Source organism: Phycodurus eques, chromosome 1 (genome assembly GCF_024500275.1).
Source record: "Phycodurus eques isolate BA_2022a chromosome 1, UOR_Pequ_1.1, whole genome shotgun sequence".
NCBI classification, from domain to species: domain Eukaryota; kingdom Metazoa; phylum Chordata; class Actinopteri; order Syngnathiformes; family Syngnathidae; genus Phycodurus; species Phycodurus eques.
The window spans coordinates 40,326,951-40,338,651 of record NC_084525.1 but is presented as its reverse complement, the minus strand read 5'-3'; positions in this window follow the sequence as shown (position 1 = coordinate 40,338,651).

The window sequence follows — 11,701 nt, the reverse complement described above, 5'->3', positions numbered from 1 at the left end:
AAACATGCGTGGTAGGTCGATTGACTCTAAATTGCCCGTAGGTGTGAATGTGAGTGCGAATGGTTGTTCGTTTCTCTGTGCCCTGCGATTGGCTGACAACCGGTTCAGGGTGTACCCCGCCTCCCGCCCAAAGATAGCTGGGATAGACTCTAGCAGCCTGTGACCCTAGTGAGGATAAGCGTTCAAGAAAATGGATGGATGGATGGATTTCTTGTTTCTATTATAGTCCTGTGGCAAGGCCAGCCAATTGAGCCTACCCTATGACTTCATCCTCAGATTAATTTTTTCCCCCATGTTGGATTTATCTCACCAAACATTATAATGAATAAACACAAAAGGAATGAAGACGTTGGTCATTTTACTCATGAGGAGGGCGCATGGGAGATTGTTCAGGTTACAGCCTCTCAACACGCTCTAAACAATCTCTCCCGTCGCTCCTGCATTTATTTGAAAATAGGGAGGTTTCTAAGTTTACAAGACATAACGTACTAAGCTACAAGACACAACACACTAAGGGTAGGGTTTCAAGGTGAAAACATGGCACCTGCCATGTCCCGGCCACGTCCTTCTCTCAGATGATTCCTGCTGAGTCATCTTCTTGAAGGCGAGACATCTTTCTTTCTAAACATTGTCCATAATACTAATGCAAGCTAAGCAAATAAATGATAACTTCTACAATATATCTAACACCCCAGCAAGCTAATTTTGTTTTTGAAGGAGAATGAACAGGTTCTCACAGCACGTGCTCAGTGTGAAAGGTCGGCGCAGCAGCGCGCAGGGACGACGGCACCCCATGCCCATATTCAGAAGTACTGACGTAAGATCCTACAAGAAAGTCGCCTGGCTTTTCCCTATGCTTTCCGCGCAAGTTATTAGGAATCCCACATTCGTTCCTGGCACGACATGCCCTGTTCCAACATTAATGGTTCCAGGACATGCAACACTGCATTATGATTGGCTGCTGTATCCCGGTACAACACACCTTACTGCTTACAGATGGCAAAAGAAGTATGTGATTTACTGTAAGTGTTCATCTTTCCCACTGACACTAACCCATCCTAATCCTATCCTTTACCCATCCTAAACCACCTTAGCCCTAAACTTAACCATAACAAACTTCTTTGTATTGATTTCATACAAATGTGATACATGTTTTGGATGGTCATCTCATTACATCTGCGTAGCCTGCCCTTCCCGCGATGCAGAAGCCAATCATGTTGCAGCAGGGTCTGTCTTGCCAGGAATGCATATGGGATTCCTAAAAACGCTTTCCCCACTGTTATAGTCTGGTAGTGAAATAGAGTGCAACCTTCCTGCATGAATATCTTACCTGATTTGTGGGTGGGCATCTCCTGTTTGACAAAACTGAAAATGCAGCTTGAGCGCATTTAACTGCTGGTTCTTCATCTGCCCTAAGAAGCCAGCTCGTCTTTGTCAGAACTACACACGTTTCCAGCTGTGTTAACACTATTGACCAGGTAATGTTTAATTTAAAACCCTGACAAAATCTATGAGATTAAAGGACAATTCACCACAAGGCGATTGTATCAAAGTCTCTTCTTGAATTGCTTTGTGTTAGTTTGCAGAGGCTTGTAATGGTGCGGAGCAAGTAAGCTAAGGTGCTAGTTGTTGCCCAGTTCTCTGATACGATATGAAATGTCCCTGTGAAGTATGCCAAGATAGAGAGTGTTCAGAACTAGCGTTTTTTTTTTTTTTTTTTGAGGGGGCAGAAAAAGTTGACATGGGAGTTAAATTTCCGTTTAAAAAAATGCTAATAGTGTTTATCAGCTGACCATAACACGTGCTGAGTCTAGATTAATGCTAGTTTATGACAGGACACCTTCGGAAAAACTGCACATCTGCTTTTCGATAGATGACGTGTTCTTTTTTAAAAAAGAAGTCAGCCAGGTGCAGGTGAGAGAAACATTCAATAGATTTTTACAAGATAATGAGTTTGCCTTTGTTTATTTGTTGGGTAGTTGTTATATTGAGGTGGTCGACAGGTTAGCACATCTGCCTCACACTTCTGAGGACCGGGGTCCAAATCCCCGCCCTGCCTGTGTGGAGTTTGCATGTTCTCCCCATGGCTGCGTGGGTTTTCTCATTCATTCAACTCATTCGTTGTTCTATTGTATTACTTTGTATTTTTTGACTGACTGTCATATACTGCCCTGCAGTTCCATTTTTGGAGCCGGGAGGGCGCGTTTCCCCCTGTTTTCAGCACCTGTCTCCAATCGGCCTCATCACCACCAGTATATAAGCCTGCCTGTTCCAGAAAATCCTCGCCAAAGTATTGCAGTTACTTCCAGCGGTACCACGGCCCATTTAACTCACGTAAGCAACTCTATTGCCCGTTCCCTTTTTTGACTGCTGTGTCTCCTTGTTGTCAGTGTTTTCCCCCGTGTTCCTGATCCACGTTATTCCTGCCGCCAAGCCACCCGCCTGTCATCAGCACTGCCTTCCACCTGTCCATGCCACCGCCTGCCAACCCACCTAGGACCACTGCCATTTCCTTTCCTCAATAGACTGTTCATCATTTTACATCTGCATCCGCCTGCTCTTGGATCCAGCTAGTCCCCATACGTGACAGAATACTTTGGCCATTATGGACCCAGCAATTCCGGAGGCACTGATGAACGCACTCACTCTCCAAGAAGCCCACATAGGAAGACAAGAAAAGACTCTCCAAGAACTAATGGAATCCCTACACTCACTCACACAACAAGTATCCCTCCTTTTCCTCGACAATGCTATCCAAACTACCACCTGTAAGTACCCCTTCCGAGCACGCAGCCTCAGAGCTCCTCCTGTACAAAGAACCTCATGTCGCGCCGCCCGAGCCCTACTCCGGGGACCTCGGTACATGTAGCCAGTTTTTACTTAATTGCTCACTCATTTTCAACCTTCAATCATACAGTTATCCCACTGAACAATCCAAAGTAGCTTATGTCACTAACCTCCTCTGCGGCAAAGCAGCTAAATGGTCCACTTCCTTATGACTCCTCCCCGGTACTCCACTCATTCGATTCCTTTTCCAACAAACTTCGGAAAGTGTTCGATCAACCCGTTCAGGGCAAAGAAGCCACCCGTGGTCTCCTCACGGTCATGCAGGGCGCTAAATCAGCAGCAGAATATTCCATAGTGTTCCGGATATTGGCGGGTGAATGTGGGTGGGATGACGCGGCACTTAGGGGGATTTTTTTTTCTAATGGCCTTTCCGAGCAGCTCAAGGATGAGCTAGCAGTCCGGGACGAGCCGTCCTCTCTCGAAGATCTCATCGGCCTTTCCATCAGTCTGGATAACAAACTGCGAGAGCGAACACGAGAGAGGGGGGTTCGCTCACGCAAAAGCCCTCCCACTCTGAGCGCCGCGCCATCAGCTTCACACCTGCCTCCCGCACCGTCTTCCATACTTCCGTCACTCCCCGTAGCCACCGAAGAGCCCATGCAAATTGCAAAGACATGGTTAGATCCACAGGAGCGTCAGCGTCGTATCACCCAGCGGCTGTGTATCTACTGCTACTGCGGACTTTATTTCCTCGTGTCCCCTCTGGCCGAAAGACCAGGCTCACTGCGACCCGAGAGCATTGTGTTGAGCCAAACCTCCATTCCCTCAAGCGCTCCCTCTCGCATGACAGTTTCCGTTTACATTATAGTTTCATGAAAACCCCATCACTGCCCTGATTGATTCCGATGCCGATGACAATTTAATTAATGAAGCCATAATTCAACCACTTCCGTCCCCGAAGAAGGTCACAGCCCTGGATGGCCGAATCATCTCCCCCTGTTATCCATTCACCTTGCTTATTTCAGGAAATCACCATGAGAACATCTCTCTTTTTGTTATCCCTTCCCCTGATACAACAATAGTCTGTGGAATTCCCTGGCTCAAAAAACATAACCCCACGATAGACTGGACACACTTAGCCATCATCGGATGGAGCCCTCACTCCCACTCACACTGCCTGCTCTCAGCTATACCTCCCTCTGGTAAACCGCCACCCTCTTCCACGCCCGTTGACTCTCCAGAGTCTCTGAAGAATATCATGATCTCTCTCCGGTGTTTCGTAAAGACCTGGCCATTTCTCTAACCCCCCCGCCCGTATGACTGTGCAATTAATCTTCTGCCGGGGGCCCCTCTCCCCTCTAGCCGTCTCTACAACCTTTCCCGACCTGAGAAAAGGGCAATGGAGGACTACATCCATTACTCTCTGGCTTCGACCTTCCTCTTCTCCAGTTGGGGCCGGCTTCTTTTTTGTTGAAAAGAAAGACACCACTCTCCACCCATGTATCAACTACTGTGGTCTCAATGATATCACCGTGAAGAATAAATCTCCGCTTCCCCTCATTGAACCCTCGTTTGAACCTCTCTGTGACGCCCAGATATTCACCAAATTGGATCTACAAAACGCCTACCACCTCATCCGTATCCGTGTCCCCAAAGTGTTCTGTAAATTGACTGTCTGTTGTACTAGAGCGGCTCCAACTACCGGAGACAAATTCCTTGTGTGTTTTGGGCATACTTGGCAAATAAAGATGATTCTGATTCTGAGAGGGGGACGAATAGAAGACCGCCTTCAATAGCCCTCTCGGACACTTCCGAGTATCTGGTCATACCATTCGGTTTAACCAACACCCCTGCAGTTTTCTAAACATTTATTACTGATGTCCTCCGTGACATGCTCAACTGGTTCGTGTTTGTATGCCAATATGACATCCTCATTTTCTCCCGCTCCTCCGAAGAACACTGCATCCATATACGCCAAGTCATTCAGCGTCTCCTTGAAAACCGTCTGAATGTTAAACCTGAAAAGTGCAAATTCCAACTCTCCTCTGTACACTTCCTGGGCTACGTCATCTCCAGAGGACAACTCCAACCCGACTCTGCCAGCATCCAAGCAGTCGTTAACTGGCCCACTCCCACCACCCGCAAAGAACGACAACATTTCCTTGGATTCGCCAATTTCTTCCGTCGATTCATCCGTAATTACAGCAAGGTCGCTATTATCCTCACTCACCTCACATCCACCAGCTCCCTCTTTCAATGCACCCCGGCAGCATCCCAAGCATTCAGTCAACTCAAGACCCTCTTCACCATTGCGCCCATTCTTTGCCCCCCCCAACCTTTCCCTCCAGTTCGTGGTCGAGGTTGACGCCTCGGACACAGGAGCAGGGGCTGTCCTCTCGCAGCGAGACCCCACGACCCAGAAACGTCACCCTTGTTTCCCGTCATCTGTCCCCTGCCGAGAGGAACTACGATGTCAGCAACCGAGAGCTACTGGCCATTGTATGGGCCTTGGAAGAGCGTAGGCACTGGCTGGAGGGGACTGAACTACCATTCATCATTTGGACAGACCACAAGAATCTCTCTTACCTCCGTTCCGCCAAATGCCTTAAACCTCGACAAGCTCGCTGGGCTCTCTTCTTGAGCAGGTTTAATTTCAATCTCTCATTCCGTCCTTGCTCCAAAAACGGCAAAGCAGATGTCCTTCGACTTTACTCACCCCCCACCAGCCCTGACAAACCTTCCTCGTGCTTCGTTAGGCCAGCCACTTGGCAGAACAAACAGGTGGTTAAGGAGGCCCAAAATACTCATCCGGATCCCAAGACTGGGCCTCCAAACCGCCTGTTTTACCAGATTCCGCACGCTCTGACGTTCTTCAGTGGGCTCACAACTCCAAACTCATCTGTCGTCCTGGCATCACCCGCACCATTCAATTCATCCGGCAGCATTTCTGGTGGCCCACCCTTATTCAAGACACCTGGGAGTTCGTCCAAGCCTACTCCGTCTGTGCCCTGGGGAAGTCTTCACACCTGCTCCCAGCTGGGCTGCTGCGTCCATTGCCTATCCCTAGCCGCCCTTGGTCCCATATCGCTCTGAACTTCATTACCGATCAACCTCCTTCTGACGGTAACTCTATCATTCTCACTATTGTCAATCGCTTTTCCAAATCTCTCCATTACATACCCCTCGCCAAACTACCATCCACCTTCGAAACTGCTAACCTCCTTGTCCAGCATGTCTTTAGACTCCACGGTATTCCCATCGATATTGTCTCTGACAGAGGTCCTCAGTTCTCATCCATGGTATGGAAGGAATTCTGTAAATCGGTGGGCACAGCAGCCAGCTTGTCGTCAGGATATCATCCGCAGACCAATGGCCAGACGGAGCGGGCAAACCAATCCCTACAATCAGCCCTCTGTTGTGTTGCCGCACGCAACCCCTCCTCCTGGAGCTCATTCCTCCCGTGGATTGAGTACACCCACAACTTCCTCACCAGTTCCGCTACCGGTATGTCAAGAGAAATGTGAATACCCACCCCCCTCCCTATTACTATGGTTACCAGCTCCCCAACTGGCAACCATTATCCCTGTACCATGATTGTGTGTGGTGGGGTGTCATGCATTATAATTGGGGAGACTGGTGGGGGTGAGGCGAGACAGTGAGGGGAAAATGATGACCCGCAACTGTCACCCCCAAACAGGCCAACCAGCTCCCCAAAGAATATCTGAATGTATGTGGTGCATTAAAAAGGCATGGTGGACCAGAGAGCAGGCCGGAGTGCCTGGCCGAGTGTCCTCCACAGCCCGAGATTGCCCTCCCCCCACTGATGTGTGTATGATGATTTAAATCTGGAGGACCAGCAGGGCAGAGAAGGGGGGCGACCAGACGGGAGACTAGCACAGACGTGCCAGTACCCGGCCTGGCGTCTGCCCAATCATTCCTCGTGCCAGCCCCCAGGGGTCCCTGAATGAGATATGAATGTGCGAAATATGTACAGTGTGAGTAATAAAATGTGGAGAGTGTGTGAAGTAGGAGGCTAGACTCCTGCGGGCCGGGCTCGGCCCGGCCAGCTGGAAGACCACAGAGAAAATTGGGGGTAGCCCCCGCCACATGTACAGGGGGTGCGTGCTGAGGACCCGTGTTCAAATCTGACCTCGCCTGTGTGGAGTTTTCATGTTCTCTCCGTGCCTGCGTGGGTTTTCTCCGGGTACTCCGCTTTCCTCCCACATCCCAAAAACATGCATGGTAGGTTGATTGAAGACTCTAAATTGCCCATAGCTGTGAATGTGAGTGGAAATTGTTGTTTATACTATATGTATGTGCCCTGCAATTGGCTAGCGACCAGTTCAGGTTGTACCCCGGCTCCCACCCAGAGTCCGGTGGGATTTTGCTCCAGCACGCCCGTGAAGCGAGTGAGGATAAGTGGTTCGGAGAACGAATGGATGGATAATTTGGTCACATTATATAACATTTACATTACACATCACATTTCTATATGACATTATTTCCCAGGCAAACAAGAATCAAGCTTCAAGGTTCGCCATTTGAATGAAAGGTGACTAGTTTTTCTTAAAGTTATCCATTTGGTTATTACATTGAGCAGAGATATTTTCTTGTGTTATATACTCTATGACAATATTTTTCCATTGGTTAATGTTGATAATTTGTTTATCTTTCCAGTTTAACATTATTGTTTTTTTAGCGATTGCATTGAGAGCATGAACGAGCATGAAAATAAGCAAAGCAAAGCAAATTTATTTATACAGCGCATTTCATACACAAGGTAACACAATGTGCTTTACATCATTAAAAGCATTTAAAAACTAATTTAAAAAACAGCTTATAAACATTTAAAACAAAGAGAAAAAAATAAAAGTACAATTAAAACAGTGTACAGTGCAAAAAAAAAAAAGTGGAAGTGCTCCAAAAAGCACGAGAAAAAAGAAAGTTTTAACCAGAACTTAAAAACATTCACACTTGGGGCTGACATCACTTCTGTTGGCAACTTATTCCATTTGTGTGCATCTTAATAGCTAAAAGCTGCTTCACCATGTTTACTTTGGACTGTGTGCGCCACTATTTGACCTGAGTCTGTCGATCTCAGAGCCCTACTGGGTTTATATTCTATGAATATTTCATTCATGTATTCAGGACTTAAACCGTTTAGTGATTTATAGATGTATTCTAAAGATGACTGGAAGCCAGTTTAAAGACTTTAGAATTGGAGTAATATGCTCTGACATCTTTGTTCCGGTCAGAACCCGAGCTCCTGCTGTTTACTGCTCTTTTTTTGGGGAGTCCAGTCAGAAGACCATTGCAATAGTCAAGTCTACCTGAGATAAAAGCATGGATGAGCTTCTCCTTGTCTGCTTGACACATCCAATCCTTCACTCTGAATATGTTCTTCAGATGCTAGAAGGCAGTTTTAGTAATTGATTTGATATGACTGTTGAAAGTGGGTCGAAAAATCTATCAGAACACCAAGGTTTCTGACTTGGTCTTTGGTTGTTAAAGAGAGTGACTCCAGGCATTTACAAACAGAAATCCTCTTTTCTTCATTGCCCAAAACAATTATCTCAGTTTTGTTGTGGTTTAATTGAAGAAAATGTTGGCTTATCCAGATATTTATCTGCTTTAGACAGTGACACAACACCTCGATTAAACTGTAGTCATCTGGAGACACTGCGAGATATAACTGTGTCATCTGCATAGCTATGATAGTCAAAATTAAAGTTCTGAAAAATTTGACCCAAGGGTAGCATATACAGGCTGAACAGGAGGGGTCCAAGAACTGACCCTTGAAGGACCCCATTGGTCATTGCAATTCAATGAGATTGAACACTCCCAATGGTTATAAAATAACTCCTTTCCTCCAGGTAGGAGCTGAATGATTTCGGGACTGTTCCATTCAGTCCTCCCCACATTTCCAACCTGTTCAGCATTATATTATGATCGACCATATCAAAAGCCGCACTGAGGTCCAACAAGACCAGAATTGACACCTTTCCCTAGTCAGTATTCAACCTTATATCATTTACCACTTTGATAAGAGCAGATTCTGTACTGTGATGAGTTCGTAAACCTGGTTGAAATTTGTCTAAAAGTCCATTTAAGTTCAATAAATTGCTGAGTTGATTAAAAATAACTTTCACAACAATCTTGGCTATGAAAGGGAGAGTTGAGATGGGTTTATAGCTTGCTAACATGGAAGCGTCCAGCATTCTATTTTTTAGAAGAGGCTTAATGGCAGCTACTTTAAGAGCTTTAGGAAACTCGCCTGACTGAAGTGAGCAATTGATTATTTGCTGCAAATCAGCTAGCACAGACTTCGCAATAGTTTTGAAAAACTCAGATGTTATTGAGTCAACACACCTCGTTGGTTGGTTCAGCAGCTGAACCATTTTCTCTACAGTTTTTTGGTCAACTGTATCAAATTCTGACATGGTAGTAGAGTTTTTCTTGGGTGGCTTGCGATGTAGTATCATTTTATCATTTTGCTGATTTGTACTGCTACTTAACCTGATGGATTATATTTTTTCACTAAAATACCAAGCAAATTCGTTGCATTTATCTGCTGTTCGGAGTTCTGGAGCTATCTGATTCGGGGGGTTTTGAGCTTGTCAACCACAGCAAACAGAGCGCGAGTATTGTTGAAGTTCTTACTGATGATTTCAGAAAAGTGTTGCTGTCTAGCCCTGACTAACGCTTGGTTAAAATTACAAAGACTGTCTGCAGAGGTCATAGTCGATTTGGAGTTTAGTTTTCCTCCACTTACGTTCTGCTTTCCTACACTTTGATTTAGAGGTCTTTACCATCATTGTGCTCCTCCACGGTGTTCTCGGTCGCCTCAAGATTGTCTTAGTTTTAATAGGAGCATTCATGATAAGTTTAGGATCTCCACCAGGTCACCCTAAAATACAGCAGAATGTAGGATTTCACATCAAAGATATTCAGTCTGAGACCCTTAAGCTCATTAATAAACTCACAATATATTTAATTTTATCGTAACATTTATGACATTAGTTTATAAAACGGATATATTAAAATGAAAATATCTTCAAAACTTGTGAAAAGCCAAGCCCCCCCCCCCCCCCCCCCCCCCCCTCATCCCCCATGCTCAGGTTGTGATATGTGATGTCACTAGCCAAAACAGAAGCAGAAAGCAAAACTGTGTATCTTTCTCGTCAGGAAAATGACAAAATTAGTACATTGGCTTGGATTAGTAAATTTTATTTGATTACCTGTCGGGAAAAGTAACACGTCAGATGACTCGTTACTGCAAAAAGTCATCGTATTAGAGTAATGCGTTCCTAAATCGAGCAGAAATGTTGCTAATTCCGTGTCACTTCTGAGTCCTCTCAGCTGCCTGAGGTCCCGTCGCTCTGCTTGTGGTTGGTAAACCTATGCCCAATTATTTTTGTTAGCAAATGAGGAATGGGCATTTTTTATTTTCCAGTGGTGGATATCAACAAAGCTCCTGAATCCCCAGCTAACAAGTTAGCACGAGAGCAAATGAATAAAACCTTTTCGGTCTCGCCTTCTGTCTCTGATAGGTTTTTCTTCCCAGGGAGCGTTGGTTTCACCATATCTTAATATCAATGTATCACAATCACAAGCGTTGAGGTAGACCTTAGTTCCTCGAAATGGATCTTTTTTCTTTTTTTTTTTTGACAATTCTATACTCTCACCTTTGTGGCAACAATGTGAAGTCACAGTGGGATGAATTTGGTGTGGAAGAACTTGGCTAGACACACACCCTTCCCTTTTTGCCACAAGAATAACTTGACTGACAACAACTTTTGCAAATTACTTAAAAATTCAGAACTTTCACGCACTGTCTCTGCTACCCTTAATGCAGTTCCTGGTGTGACGCAGTCAGAGAGTTCACTCTTGTTCCTGTCGGTAATTTGAAATGTAATTACCCATAATTTTAGAGTACTTCACACAAGCCTGACACATTAATCTCCCTCTCTGTCGCCCACCATGTATACCTTAACCTTCATTCTCGCTGGATTTTTTTTTTTCTGCACGAATGATTGTATATTTGTCACCCACACACAATGTTTTTTTTTTTTTTTTTACATGCTGTCCCCATCATAACCTAAATGCAGTAAATGACATATTCACTGCACACAGCACACGGGTCTCATTCCTGCTGTGGTTGAACTGTGTAGGGAAATGTGCAAATATCCACACATGTATGAATTAGAATGGTTATAAACATGTTTGTTCCGAGTGGTCAAAGGTCCACTGTTGTGTGTACAGGGCCTTTAATGTTTCACTCGTGCACAAGCTCACGCACAGTGGCAAGGCTAAGGTTGAATACAGTCCATTCTACCCATAGGAAATAATACAAATTGTATAAATATCTACTAGCCTAACTGCCACACTCATCAAACATAAGTAACATTTTAACATCCTTGACAGCCATATATGAAAATAAGTTGATCACTGTTATGTTTTACTTTATATCATATATTTGTATCAAGACGTTAAAGCCAATCAGTTGTGGACTTACAGGAGACATTAGACATATTATGCATTTTTGTTACAATTTAACTGTTGTCTTGATAAAAGCTCATGCAAATGCCGAGCACGACTTCTGTTACCGTGATGGGCAAGCGACAGAGTGAATGGCTATTCAGTGTTACCCACTTAATGACTTTTGTGCTATATTTAGTGACTTTCCGACCCCTCTAGCAACTTTTTTTTTCTTTTAAAGCAATTGCTGAGACTCACTCCAGAGTACGAGATCGGCATCCCTCTGTGTCCACTCTTCAAATGGGGTGGCAGTAACTCAGCTACAGGAACTTGTGCTTTGGAACCAAGCAGGGTCACAGTTCAAATGCAGCTGAGGACAAAATTAAAATGGCAACTAGTTGTTGAAGAAATGCTAGTTTGCCTCCTGATTGCTGTC